Source organism: Pongo pygmaeus, chromosome 2, assembly GCF_028885625.2.
Source record: "Pongo pygmaeus isolate AG05252 chromosome 2, NHGRI_mPonPyg2-v2.0_pri, whole genome shotgun sequence".
NCBI lineage: Eukaryota > Metazoa > Chordata > Mammalia > Primates > Hominidae > Pongo > Pongo pygmaeus.
Window position 1 is genome coordinate 138,099,715 of NC_085930.1, and position 13,958 is coordinate 138,113,672.

Consider the following 13,958-nt stretch of genomic DNA (forward strand, 5'->3'; position numbering starts at 1 on the left):
ATTGCACCTTAAATTCTGAATCTAATATCAAGAATTCTCATTTCATAAGTGAATTTTATGTTTAGGCTGATCGCAAACCTTGTGTATCATTTGGTATCAGAATGGTCTTGCTTGGTGTTAACATCAGGGCATGATACTTTGAAAAACTACAGTTTAGTCAATACAGTTTATACCTTATATTTCAAATTGTACAACTGTTCTGTCCTATAAGAGAGCCACTAGCCATATGTAGCAATTTAATTGAAATTAAACCAAGTTCCTTAGTTTTGCTAGCTACATTTTAAGTGCTCAGTAGCCATATGTAGCTATTGGCTGTTGTATTGAATAGGACAGACATAGAACATTTATCTTATTTCAGATAGTTCTGCTGGACAGCAGTGTTAGAGAATAGCAGGTAAAGCACAGTTATAGCAGGAACCATTTCTGCTAATTCCAGTACAGTCTGTGCATCTTATACTCTTAACAGTGTGAAACTCGAGATCTGGGTTTTCCAGTAACCTTTACCAGTCAAATGGCACTTTGTGCTTCCATTGTTAATGGTTGAAGTAATGACTGATCGATGTTTTCCTTTGTTTCTCAGTCCTGCATTTTTGAAAAAGTTGTTTTTGTGATTTAGATTACTATGTGCATTAGAAATTTGGTGAACTTTTAGGAGAGACTCATATTTGATTCACCATCAGGTTTTAACAAACGGGATTGTGTTTTTCAGGATTGTGTTAAGCAAAAGTGCAACTGGATTTTATTTTGGAATTGCAGTTGTGAGAAAATTGTGATGCCACTCCAGTCTTATGTATATCCATTAATATTCAGTGGTAATATTGAGCTTTAAAATGCCACTTGCGGCCAGGTGCGGTGGCTCACGCCTGTAATCTCAACACTTTGGGAGGCCGAGGCGGGCGGATCACTTGAGGTCAGGAGTTCAAGACCAGCCTGGCCAACATGGTGAAACCCCGTTTCTCTTAAAAATACAAAAATTAGTCTGTTGTGTGGTGGCACGCACCTGTAATCCCAGCTACTCTGGCGGCTGCGACAGGAGAATCGATTGAACCCGGGAGACAGAGGTTGCAGTGACCGGAGGTCGCACCGCTGCACTCCAGCCTGGGCGACAGAGCGAGACTCCATCCCAAAAATAAATAAATAGATGTCACTTGTAAACCTAATGGCTCGGGGATAAAGAACATTGAGGTTTACCTCCAAACTACTGAGTAATTGGCTCATCTGTTCTCTCTTGGAAGACTTTGAGAAATAAGTTTGGTTTTGCCTAGTTTAAAGGGAATAGCTGTTTTTAGAGGGCATCTTATATGTTGTTTTATTAGCCATTGGAAATGATGGTAAAAATGAAATAGAAAGCAAATACTCTTAAACTTTCCCATCTACAGGAAAAGCAGGTCAGCTAGATTATTTTGTTTGGAGTAATGGAGAAGATAGGGGTAAGGACATACAGACTTCTAAAGCTGGATGGTACTTGCCATAGCTTTTAGCTCAAAAGCCTTATATACACTTGACATAGGAAGTAGTAGAATGTACTTTTCTAGGTCTGTTTCCCTATTCACCTTGTATTTTGTTTTCTTCTGGCTTTGTAAACTACAGTTTAATACATATAGGCTACAAATGCAAAAGAGTTGTTTTTCTTTGTGCATTTAAGCATCAGGAGGGTTCTAGACGGTTTAAACATAAAATCAGTAAGTAAAGCAATTTGTTCTTATAGCCAGTCAATTTGAATAAGATAATTTTCTCTCATTTTGTGCCACCACCTAATTATGGGGGTAAGAAGTTATTACTGCATTATTTTCTGACCATGAGTAGATGAAAATGATTTTTAATTGTAAACTGAAAATAATTTGTTTTCTGTTTATAGGAATGGACACATTTTTTCCTTGAATTTTCACTTTAGTTTGAATAAATTTGTGACAATTGCAGGGTTTTTTCTAACAGATATCAGTGTTACGGTTTTTATTCTTGCAGTTGGTATGTTAAAATGTAATCATCCACGATTACATTTTAATTTATCAGCAGTACACCCTAATAAGAAGGGTAGAAGATCATTGTTTAGGGATCACAGACTCACAACCAGTAAGCTAAATGGTAATTGACATTGGGCTTCAGTGTTTAGAAGACAATAGGGAGTAGTGGACATCATGGCAAATAAGAACAACAAGTATGTTAGTGGCTGCCTAGCTTCAAGCCATTGTTGCAGTGCTGGTGTGCCTAGCATTTTTAGAACTCCATTTTTTTTTTGGAAGCCAGAAATCCAGATTGCTAGACAAAACCTCTCTCTACAGGTATTTGTAAACGTTGGCAAGTCGGTAGCTACCGTTGACAACAATTAATGCTTTGGTTTTAAAGAGACTAGTAAGGAACCAGTTTATAACTGCTGGTTTAGATCAGTTTGAAAAAACAAAACTACAAAATAAGATTCCCATTAAATACAGTTTTCTTCTAGATAAAACAGCCAGCATGGTCAAAACACTTTTTAAAAATTGCAATAAAGCCCACATACCATAAAGTTCACCCTCTTAAAGGGTACAGTTGAGTGGTTTTTAGTATATTCACCAAACTATGCAAAGCATTATCACCATCCAATTCCGAAATATTTTTATCATTTCCAAAGAGAAACCCCATACCCATTAGCTGTTACTCTCCATTTTCCCCTTCTCCCAGCCCTGGCAGCCACTAATCTACTTTCTGTCTCTGAATTTGCCTATTCTGAATATGTCAGATGAATGGAATCATACAATATATGGCTTTTTGTGTCTCATTCACTTAGCATATTTTTAAGGTTCTTCCATGTTGTGCACGAATCTGTTGGTCATAAATTTTTGTATCATGTTTAGGAATTCCTAAAAGAAGTTCCTGTACTCAGGTCATCTCACTGCCTTCCGTGGTGTGCATATGTGTAATCTGGGATAGTATTTATTTCTGTTTTTGGAATTTGTTTTATGAACTTTGCAGCAGTACTAAAGGGTAATAGCTTTTACATTTGGATCATTTTTGTGTAGGAGCCATCTTTGTGTGCTCCCTTATGGGTTAATGGTGAGGACTGATATGTTTAAGGTGTTGGGTTTTTTGTTTGTTTTTTGTTTTTTAAACAGGGTTGGCATATATCAGTGAGAAAGGTGTTGGATGGATGTGAGTAACTCAACCACTATTTTGGATAGTTAATAAGTTCTTATTTGATCAAGTACATACTAAGAGTGGAGCATTGTTTGATCTTTGAGGAAAAAAAACACACAAAAAATGACGGTTCTTGGGAAATCTTACAATAGGGGATACAGAATGCATGAAATACTTGAAGAAGAACACTGATTCCCAGATATTCAGGTACTCTATGTAGCAGGTGTCTTCCTGTTTTGTTTTTGTTTTTTGAGATGGAGTTTTGCTCTGTCACCAAGCTGGAGTGCAGTGGCACGATCTTGGCTCAGTGCAACCTCTGCCTCCCTAGTTCAAGCAATTCTCCTGTCTCAGCCTCCCTAGTAGCTGGGACTACAGGCGCCCACCACCACACCCAGCTAATTTTTGTAATTTTAGTAGAGACGAGTTTCACCATGTTGGCCAGGATAGTCTCAATCTCATGACTTTGTGATCCACCCACCTCAGCCTCCCAAAGTGCTGCGATTACAGGTGTGAGCCACCATGCCTGGCGTGTCTTCCCATTTTGTGCTGGAGATGACAGGGGACACAAGGGTGAAGTAGCTACCATCTCTACCCTTACAGATCTTAGAAGAGGGCAAAAAAAAAAAAACACATAGATGTAGGGTAAGTGAGATACATCACATGAAGAGGCTTATAGAGGCTGAAGGAAAACATGTGGAGCATATTAATTGAAAATGTAACATACAGTTCAAAAACAAGTTCTGTGTTTCTTCACTTTTTGGATACCTTTTGCAATACAAAATAGAACCTGGTGAGCTCCATAAGAGGTGCAGATAACGTTTCAGAATTTAAAAGGATCAGATAATCTGATTGTAAGTGGAGGGAAACCCTCATGGCAGGGGAGGTATTTTAGGTTCACCAGAAGTATATGTGGATGTTGAAAGCAAGCAGTTGTCAATGAAAGCAACAAGAGGGAACTGTGAAGGCAAGCCAGGAAGGATGGTTGGGATAATCAGGAGATAGTCTTGATTGGGGTGTGTAGTTGGAAAAGAGAAGATAAATTAGTTAGCAGTGACTACATTAAGTACTTTGAATCCCAGGCTGAGAAGTTTGCACTTTGCTGGTGAGTGATGGGACGTTTGAGCTGGGCCTCCTTAAAATAGGGCCTGCGAAGGTTTTGGCAAGAATGTGCAGGTATGGATCCTCAGAGGGGTCCATGATCGCTGAAAGTTAGATAACCATTACAGGTTTTGGAAGAGTAGATTACAAAAGGCAGACAAACAGGGACACCCAAGACCAGTTAGGTAGCTACTGCTGTAAATCAGAACATACGTAAAATATTTTAGTACAGATCGAGGACATTAAGTACTAGGCAAAACTTTGAATGAGAGTGAGTATATCTTAAAATATTTCTCATAGCTATATTAATGACCTGTTTGTATCTACAATTGAGAGTGTCTTGGATTCGTATGATAATTGGTAATTTTTTGGATACATAGTTCCACTAGGGTAAATTCAACATTATGAAAATACAATTAAACATTGATTATAGGGCCGGACGCGGTGGCTCACGCCTGTAATCCCACCACTTTGGGAGACTGAGGTGGGCAGATCATGAGGTCAGGAGATCGAGACCATCCTGGCTAATATGGTGAAACCCCGTCTCTACTAAAAATACAAAAAATTAGCCAGACGTGGTGGCGGGCACCTGTAGTCCCAGCTACTCGAGAGGCTGAGGCAGGAGAATGGCATGAACCCGGGAGGCGGAGCTTGCAGTGAGCCAAAATCGTACCACTGCACTCCAGCCTGGGCGACAGAACGAGACTCCATCTCAAAAACAAAAAAACAAAACAAAAAAAAAACATTGATTATGGTAGTTAAAGAGCAGATAACCCAAATAGTTAGATTTGGGATACATTAAGTTTTTTCAGTATTTTGTCTTATTTCCTTTTTAATTTTCTAGTCTAATGTAAAATTTATATTCAGTGAATGTACTCATTCTGGACTGGGATGAGATGCCCATGGAAAATACCCTGTACCTGGAGGAAATAGTTCAGGATTAGGTCTTTTGTTTTGAATAATGTATCCTATGGGCGGTTTACATCATATCAAATCAGTAACAAAGTAATACCTTAAATTTAGAGCCAAAATTAATGAAATTATTAGTTACTTAAAACAGTAATGTTTTAAACTGTTACTGGGATATTGTATACAATGTAAAGTTGAAATGGTTTAATTTTTCAAAGATTTTAGGTTTAATTTCCATTCCCATCCCTCATCCCCAAGTCTTAGTTATGCTATTAAATTATTCATCCACCCTCCTTAAGCGATACTGATTTAAAAAAAAGTTACCAGGATTCTTCTATGTGTATGCTGATTGGCTTACATAGTAGAGTCTGGATAGAATTATTATGCCTATTAGCTTTTGTGAGAAGGCTACTTTTGCCTAGTCAATTTAAGTTGACATTCTTTTTTTTGAGACAGAGTCTTGCGGTGTCGCCCAGGCTGGAGTGCAGTGGCGCAATCTCGGCTCACTGCAAGCTCCACCTCCCAGGTTCACACCATTCTCCTCTCTCAGCCTCCCAAATAGCTGGGATTACAGGCACCCGCCACCATGCCTGGCTAATTTTTTGTATTTTTAGTAGAGACAGGGTTTCACCGTGTTAGCTAGGATGGTCTCGATCTCCTGACCTCGTGATCCGCCCTCCTCGGCCTCCCAAGGTGCTGAGATTACAGGCGTGAGCCACCATGACCAGCCTAAGTTGACATTCTTATTGGTAAGGGTTTACTCATCTAGATTTATCTATTTATAAATTTAAAGGTATGTATTTTCTATTCCTCAGGATTTAAGGCCAAAGATAATATTAAAACATCTAGCACAAGACAGTTAAACTACTTTAAAAAGGCAATTGGGTAGAGAAATACTTGTTTCAGAAACTTAGAATAAGAGCTGTTATAGATGAGCATTACGTTTATTTCCTGTTACCAAAAATACTGAAGAAATACAGGTTTTATAATAAGGAAGCATAAATTAGTGTAGAGAGGCAGCCTTTTCTCTTGAACAATTTCTTTATTAAAAAGTTTGATCTTTTTTATATTTTAACCAGCATTGTTGATATGTAATTCACACACAAACTTAAATTGTACAATTCAGTGTTTTTTAATATATTCACAAAACTGTGCAAGTACCACCAAAATGAATTTTAGAACATTTTATGACAAAAACCTCTTACCCCTAAACTATCAACCCCCAAACCTCCATTCTTGCCAGCTTCTTGACGACTACTATTCTGTCTCTGTAGACTTTTCCTGTTTCACTTAGTGTGTTTTCAGGGTTCATCCACTTTGTAGCAAGTATTGGTATTTATTTTTAATTGCTGAATAATATTCCATTGTATGGATATACCATATTTTCTTTATCCATTCATCAGTTCATGGACATTTGTGTTTACATTTTTTGGTGGTTATGCTGATATAAACATTTGTGTACAAGATTTTATGTAGACATAAGTTTTCATTTCTCTGGGATATAGGAATGGAATCGTTGGGTAATATGGTAACTCTGTATTTAGCCTTTTGAGGAACTGTTCTGTTTTCTAGAGTGGCTGCACCATTTTTCATTCCCAGCAGTGTATGAGCGTTCCAGTTTCTCCACATCCTCAATACTACTCGTTATTGTCTGTCTTAAATTATAGCCATCCTAGTGTGTCTGAAGTTGTATCTCTTTTATTTATTTATTTATTTTTTTGACACAGAGTCTCACTTTGTCACTCAGGTTGGAGTGCAGTGGCATGATCACAGCTCACTGCAGCTTCAACCTCCTGGGCTCAAGTTATCCTCCTGCCTCAGCCCCCCAAGTAGCTGGGACTACAGGTACATGCCACTATTCACAGCTAATTTTTTTTATTTTTGGCAGAGATGGGTTTTTGCCATGTTACCCAGGCTGGCCTTGAACTTATGAGTTCAAGCCATGTGCAGCCCTCCCCCCTTCCCGGCCTCCCAAAGTGCTAGGATTACAGGTGTGAGCCACTGCACCCAGTCATGAAGTAGTATCTTACTGCAGTTTTGATGCCTAATGATGTTGAGCATCTTTTCATGTGCATATTGGCCATTTGTGTGTGTTTTTTGGAGAAGTATTTATTTGTGATAAGGATATAGGGAAAAACAAACCCAGTTGCTCTTACTATAATCTGACAACATAGAATGTTTTTGTGAGCAAATGTGTCACATTTCAGTTTTCCCCCACATACCAAGGAAGCAACCAGTTCTTCAGCAAATTCTCCAGTGTACACCAGCTAGATGTCCTCTCATTCAGTTCAGTTCTGACACTGTCTACCTGTAGATATTGTCAGATCCACAAGTGCAGTCCCACAAGACTGCCTCCACTTCAGATGCCAGTTGCAAGCCCCAAGTTGTTTTACTTGCGCTTCTGATGACTGGCTATAAATTGGAGTTCCCATGACCCCCTCCTTGGGGTTTGATTAATTGGTGGAGCAGTTCACAGAACTCAGGGAAAACCTTATTTTTGCTTATTTATTCTAAAGGATGTTACAGAAGGGTAGAGATGGAAGAAATACATAGGGTGAAGTATGGCAGAAAGAGTAGAAGCTTCCATGTCCTCTCTGGGGATGCCACTGTCCAGGAATCTCCGTGTGTTCAGCCCAGAAGCCCCCTGAACCCAACAGAAGAGAAGACAGAAACAGTAGGCGAGAAGGCCATGTAAAGATGGAAGCAAAGGTTGGAGTCATGCAGTTCCAAGCCAGTGAACCCCAGGAGCCCAGATGCTGGAAAAGGCAAGGAAGGACTTCCCCTTAGTGTTCAGAAGGTCACCTTGATTTCAGGCTAGTACTCTCCACAACTGTGAGAGAATACATTTCTGTTTTTTAAGCTGCCAAATTTATGGTCATCTATTATGGTCATTTGTTAGCCCTAGGGAGCTAATATAAGGAAAAGTTTTTAGCTCTTACATTTAGGGCTGTGATCCATTTTGAGTCGTTTTGTATATGCTATGAGGTAGGATTTCAACTTCTCTCTCTCTCTGTACATATATATATATGTGTGTGTATATATGTGTGTGTGTGTATATATATATATATATATATATATTTTTTTATTGCATGTGGATACCCAGTTGTGCCAGTGCCATTTGTTGAAAAAGCTAATCTTTCCCCCATTGAATTGTCTTGGCATCTGTATCATAAATCAGTTGACTCTAAATGTGAGAGTTTATTTCTGGGTTCTCAATTCTATTCCATTGGTCTATATGTCTGTCCCCATGCCAGTACCATGCTGTCTTGATAACTGTAGCTTTGTAGTGTACAGAGTCAGAGATCGCTTCCAACCCCGCTTTAACCTCTTACTGGGCTCTTCAGCTGAGTCTAGAAACTACATTGACACCAGGCAGATTAACAAGAGAAAAATATACAAATTTAATACGTTTTCTGTATACATGGTGATCTTCACAAGAGATTGAATTCTGAAGAAATGACCAAAGCAAGATGCTTTTATACTTTTTAGGCAAAGAATGATAAATTTGAGAAAAAAATGATAGAACAAAGAAAATCTGGCTGGGGCAGAAAATTTTCTAGGAGAGTTAACTAGGAGATATATTGGGGAGAGGTGTGAAACAGGTAGAAGATAAGGATTGCTTCCTTAAGAATATTTATTCAGGTCCATTGTAGCTTCCAATTCCAAGTCTCTGGAAGTAAGGGTTATTTTTCTCTCCCTGGTATGGTGAGGGTACCCCTCCTAGAGGAATCTTTATGTCTTGCTGCGTGTAGGAAGAGACAGGTTAGCTCACCCTGTCTTTGTAGAAAACTACAATTTCTCTAATGTTCTCAACTCAAAATAATCACTATACCAATCTGACTTATATCTTGGAATGACAGATCCTTCACTCCTTCAGTAGTAAGCTTGAAATTGGAAAGTGCAAGTCTTCCAGTTTTTTGTTTTTCAAGATTTTGGCTTTTATGGGTCACTTGCATTCCCACATTTTAGCATCCATGGGTCAGTTTGTGCCAGAAAGACAGTTGTAATTTCGATAGGTATTGCATTGAATCAATAGATCAATTTGGGAAATATTGCCATCTTAATGATAATAGTCTTTCCATGAACATGGGATGCTTTCCATTTATTAAGGTTCTTTAATCTCATCGTATCTTGTAGTTTCAAGAGTACAAGTTTTGGACTTTGTTAAATTTCTAAGGTTTTAAAATGCTATTGTGTATGGAATTTTCTTATTTTTAGATTGTTTATTGGTAATGTATAGAAATACAAGTGATTTTATATATTGCTCTTGAATCCTACAACTTTGTTGAACTTTCTTATTAGCACTAATACTTTTTCAGTGGCTAGAGAGAATTTTCTGTGACTAGAGATAATTTTGCTTTTTTCTTTCCAGTCTGGATGCCTTTTATTTCTTGCTTAATTGCCCAGACTAGAACCTCCAGTACAGTGTTCAGTAGAAGTGGTGAGAGTAGACATCCTTGTCTTGTTTGTGATCTTTCATCATTAGGTATGATGTAGCTGTTGGTTTTTCATAGATGGTTTTTATTAGGTTGAGGAAGTTCCTTCCTATTTCTAATTTATTGATTGTTAGCTGCTGCTATATATATATATTTTTTTAAGATAAGGTCTCACTTTGTCACCCAGGCTGTAGTGCAGTGGTGTGATCATGGCTTACTTGCAGCCTCAACCTCCTGGGCTCAAGCGATTCTCCCACCTCAGCCTCCTGAGTAGGTGAGACCACAGGCATGCACCACTATGCCTGGCTAATTTTTAAATTTTTTTGTAGAGATGGGTCTCCCCCTGTTGCCCAGGCTGGTCTTCAGCTTTTGGGGGCTCAAGTGATCCTCCTACCTTGGCTTCCCAAAGCTCGGGGATTACAGGTGTGAGCCACTGCATTCAGCCGTTGTTAGCTTCTTAAAAATGGATTAAATACTAGCCCTTGTCTTGCGCAATGTAGCTATTTGGGTATGATGAAAGTTTAGGAAAGAAAAAATCCCCTGGTTTTAACCAAGATCACATTATTGTCAGAGCTTCTTCATTCTTAAGACTTCCAAATACTGTTTCTTTAGTGGTGATTCCCAAATTTGTGGCTCTGGTTTTGTGTTTTCACCTAAGTTTGAATCTCTCTAACATCTGCCTATTTGATGATTCCAGTTAGCTACATTTGTGTTGCCCGAAATTCAGCATGACTGGTTGTAAATTTATTTGACTCTGATTTTATTGTGCATCAAGTGCTATACCAGACTCCAAAGGACACAAGAGTGTGTTTGGGGAACTGTCAAGAAGTGAATATGGTTGCAACACAGAGGACTTGAAGTGAGAAGAAATGACCCTGTTGGAGATAAGGGCCAAATCATGAAGATCCTGTGTGCTGAGTTCTAAGTTGGAACTTTATTCTGAAAGCAATGATGAGCCACTGGAAGAGGCAAAGCAGGGAATCGGTGCAGGATTTTGTTTTGAATCAATTCTGGAAGATAGTATAGAGTATAGGTTTGTGTTGAAGGTGAAGCTGGAGGCAGGTGGAACTGGTAGGAAGTGCTATCCATTTGAAAAGCAGTTTTTACCTAAGACACTGGCAAAGGGGATGGATTCCAGAGATACTTAGGATGTAAAATTGATAGGACTTGATAACTGGATAGTAGGGGCTGAAGGAGAAGGATGACTCTTCAGTGACTCCTGGGGATTTGACTAGAGGGCTTAAGTGGATAGAGCATGCTGGAAGAGCTGGTTTGAAGGTGAGGTGAATTCAGTTTTGGATATATTGAGGTCCTCGTAGGACATCTAAATGGAGAAGTGCTGTTACAGTAGGCAGTTAAATGTGAGGCTGGGCTTTTAGGTGATAAAGTGAATGAGGTCACTCAAGGAATGAGAAAAAGCTCATGGCCCAGCAGAGTATCATGGAAAATATGGAATGAATGGAGGAAAGAAAATCTAAGAAGCTACTAGAGTTAGGAAGAAAGCCATAAGAGATCGCTATCACAAGCAATCCCAGTTGCGCCCTATATTCTCTTAGGCATGAAGTCTTAATTTTTTCATCACTTTTTAGTTTTTCTTTATTTAGTACATTCTTTTAAATTTTTCATGGAAATGTTTCTTGTTTGCTCCAAGTTCTTTACTTTCTAAGCCACTGTTTCCTAACTTTGGAGCATACATCAGAATCACTTGGCAAGCTTAAATACAGATTCTTTGGGATCCTATTAGACCTGCTGAATGATGATCTCCTGGGGGTAATGCCCCAGAATCTGTGTCTTAAAACCTCTTGTGGTAAAGACTAGCTTGCTGTTTACCAAACTTGTTTTCTTTTCTCCCAGGCCCCAGCTAACTTATATTTACTACCCCTTTTGTGTTTGGGGATGGCCATATGATTGAAATCTGGCCACAGGAAATAAAGCAGAAGTATTGAGTGTTACTTTAGTCCTGGCAAATAGAAACCTCCCTTGAAAGATTGTCTTTCTTTTCCACCTGCTGGCTGGGTGGTGGTTGCCAGAGCAACTTTGGAAATGAGGGGTCAAAGAGAACTGAACTTCTTTCAGCCTGGGTTGTCTCCAACCTCCTCAGGCACACCCAGCTGATCATTAACATAGATTTTTTGACTTTATGTGAGCATGAAATAAAAATAACCTATTCTGTTATGTGATAATTTGGGATTTATCCATTACAACATCCACTATTACTTTAATCAATGGAGCTCCTTAGATTGTTATAAAATGGTCAGAATTTAGGAACTGTTGCCCTTGGTTTATACTGTTTGTATTTTTTAACTCATTTATATGGTAGGTAAGCTTTCAGCTGTTGACTTCCAGACCCTGTATATATTGTGTTTGTGAAAGCAGCCTCAGGGGCTTTACCCTTCAGAGCCACAGGGGCAGAGCTGCCCAAGGCCTTGAGAGCTCACCTCTTGCATCAGCGTGCCCTGGATGTGAGACATGGAGTCAAAGGAGATTATTTTGGAGCTTTAAGATTTAACGACTGCCCTGCTGGGTTTCACACTTGCATGGGGCCAGTAGCCTCTTTGTTTTGGCCAGTTTCTCCCATTGGAACAGGAACATTTACCCAATACCTGTACCTCCATTGTGTCTTTCAAGTAACTAACTTGTTTTTTATTTTACAGACTCGTAGATGGAAGAGACTTGCCTTGTCTCAGATGAGACTTTGGGCTTGGACTTCTGAGTTAACGCTGAGACGAGTTAAGATTTTGGGGGACTATTGGAAAGGCATGGTTGGTTTTGAAATGTGAAAAGGACATGAGATTTGGGAGTAGCCAGGTGTGGAATGATATGGTTTGGCTCTGTGTCCCCACCCAAATTTCTTCTCAAATTGTAATCTCCATGTGTCAGAGGAGGGGACTGGTGAGAGGCTATTGGATTGTTGGGGCAGATTTCCCCCTTGCTGTTCTCTTGATAGTGAGCGAGTTTTCACGAGATGCCATGGTTTAAAGTGTGTGGCACATACCCCTACCTCCTGCTCCACCATATTAAGATGTGCTTGCTTCTCTTTCGCCCTCCACCGTGATTCTAAGTTTCTTGAGTCATACTTCTTATTAAGCCTGTGGAACTGTGAGTCAATTAAACTTCTTTTTGTAAATTGCCCAGTCTCAGGTAGTTATTTATAGCAGTGTGAGAGTGGACTAATACGTGAAGGTTAACAACAGCTGGCTTTTAAGGGATGTATAAGCAGACTTCAGCATCAGGGTGAGCAGTGGAGTTGAAACCAGATAGAATAGCAAGTGTGGTATTAGTCAAGTAGATCTAATAAGTAGTCTAATCGAAGGCATAGGCAGGTAGTTAGAAACTAGCATGTCTGTAAGAGCCTGAATGATTGAAATAGAGATGTCTGGAATCAAGAAACTTCAACAGATAATGCCAAGGAGCTGTAACCTTTTAGACATTCTCGGGACAAAGAGGGAACCTAGTTGGAGTATTTCCCAATTGAGAAGCTAGTCAAGAGGGATAAATGTAATATGGAATATATATACTTTAGAAATGTTCTGGAAGATTGTGTATATGTTATGTAACAGTTAATCCACTCATTTAATAATAGGTGACTTGCTATTTTGAAGAAATGCATTGTAAGTTATTTTTAAAATAGTGATATGGTTTGGATTTGTGTCCCTGCCTAAATCTCATTTCTAGTTATAATCCCCAGTGTTGGAGGTGGGACCTGGTGGGAGGTGATTGGATGATGGGGGATTTCCCCCTTGGTACTGTTCTACATTCTCGTGAGATCTGGTTGTTTAAAAGTGCCTAGCACCCCCCGTCCCCATCTTGCTCCTGCTCCAGCCATGTAAGATATGCCTGCTTCTCCTTTGCCTTCTGCCATGATAATAAGTTTCCTGAGGCTTCCCCAGAAGCAGAAACCGCTATGCTTCCTGTACAACCTGCAAAACTGTGAGCCAATTAAACCTCTTTTCTTTATAAATTACCTAGTTTCGGGTATTTTATAGCAGTGTGAGAACCGACTAATACAAATAGAGTCCCTTAATAAAACAAATTCTCATTCAGTTAATCTTTTATTATAAAACTGAATTTCTGTATATCATCTTCACTTAAAATGCAGTGACTGTTTAACTATTACAGATTATCAATACGGAGATTATTTTGCATGTCTTGGTGTATTATTGGTTTAGAACCTCCTGTGTTTTAACTATTAAAGTATTGCTTTTAATGTCACTAATCAACCTGTTCGTATTTTTATCTCCTTATTAACAATATTCTGCCTTATAAGCCTTCCAGATCCATTACAAAATCACATGAACCCTTTACCTGCTCACATTCTTGTTCCGTTACCTCCTTGGAGCCTTAGTTTTGAAATTGAGATTTTTTTTTTTTTTTTTTTTTCTCTGACCACAACTTCTTTCA

The 13,958-nt window shown here is 39.0% G+C and overlaps 1 protein-coding gene across 2 annotated transcripts in view; it reads left to right on the forward strand.

Moving 5' to 3' along the window:
- ANKRD28 (ankyrin repeat domain 28) overlaps positions 1 to 13,958 on the forward strand; it is a 199,456-nt gene that overhangs the window by 1,384 nt on the left and 184,114 nt on the right. The gene's annotated exons all lie outside the window — the stretch shown is intronic.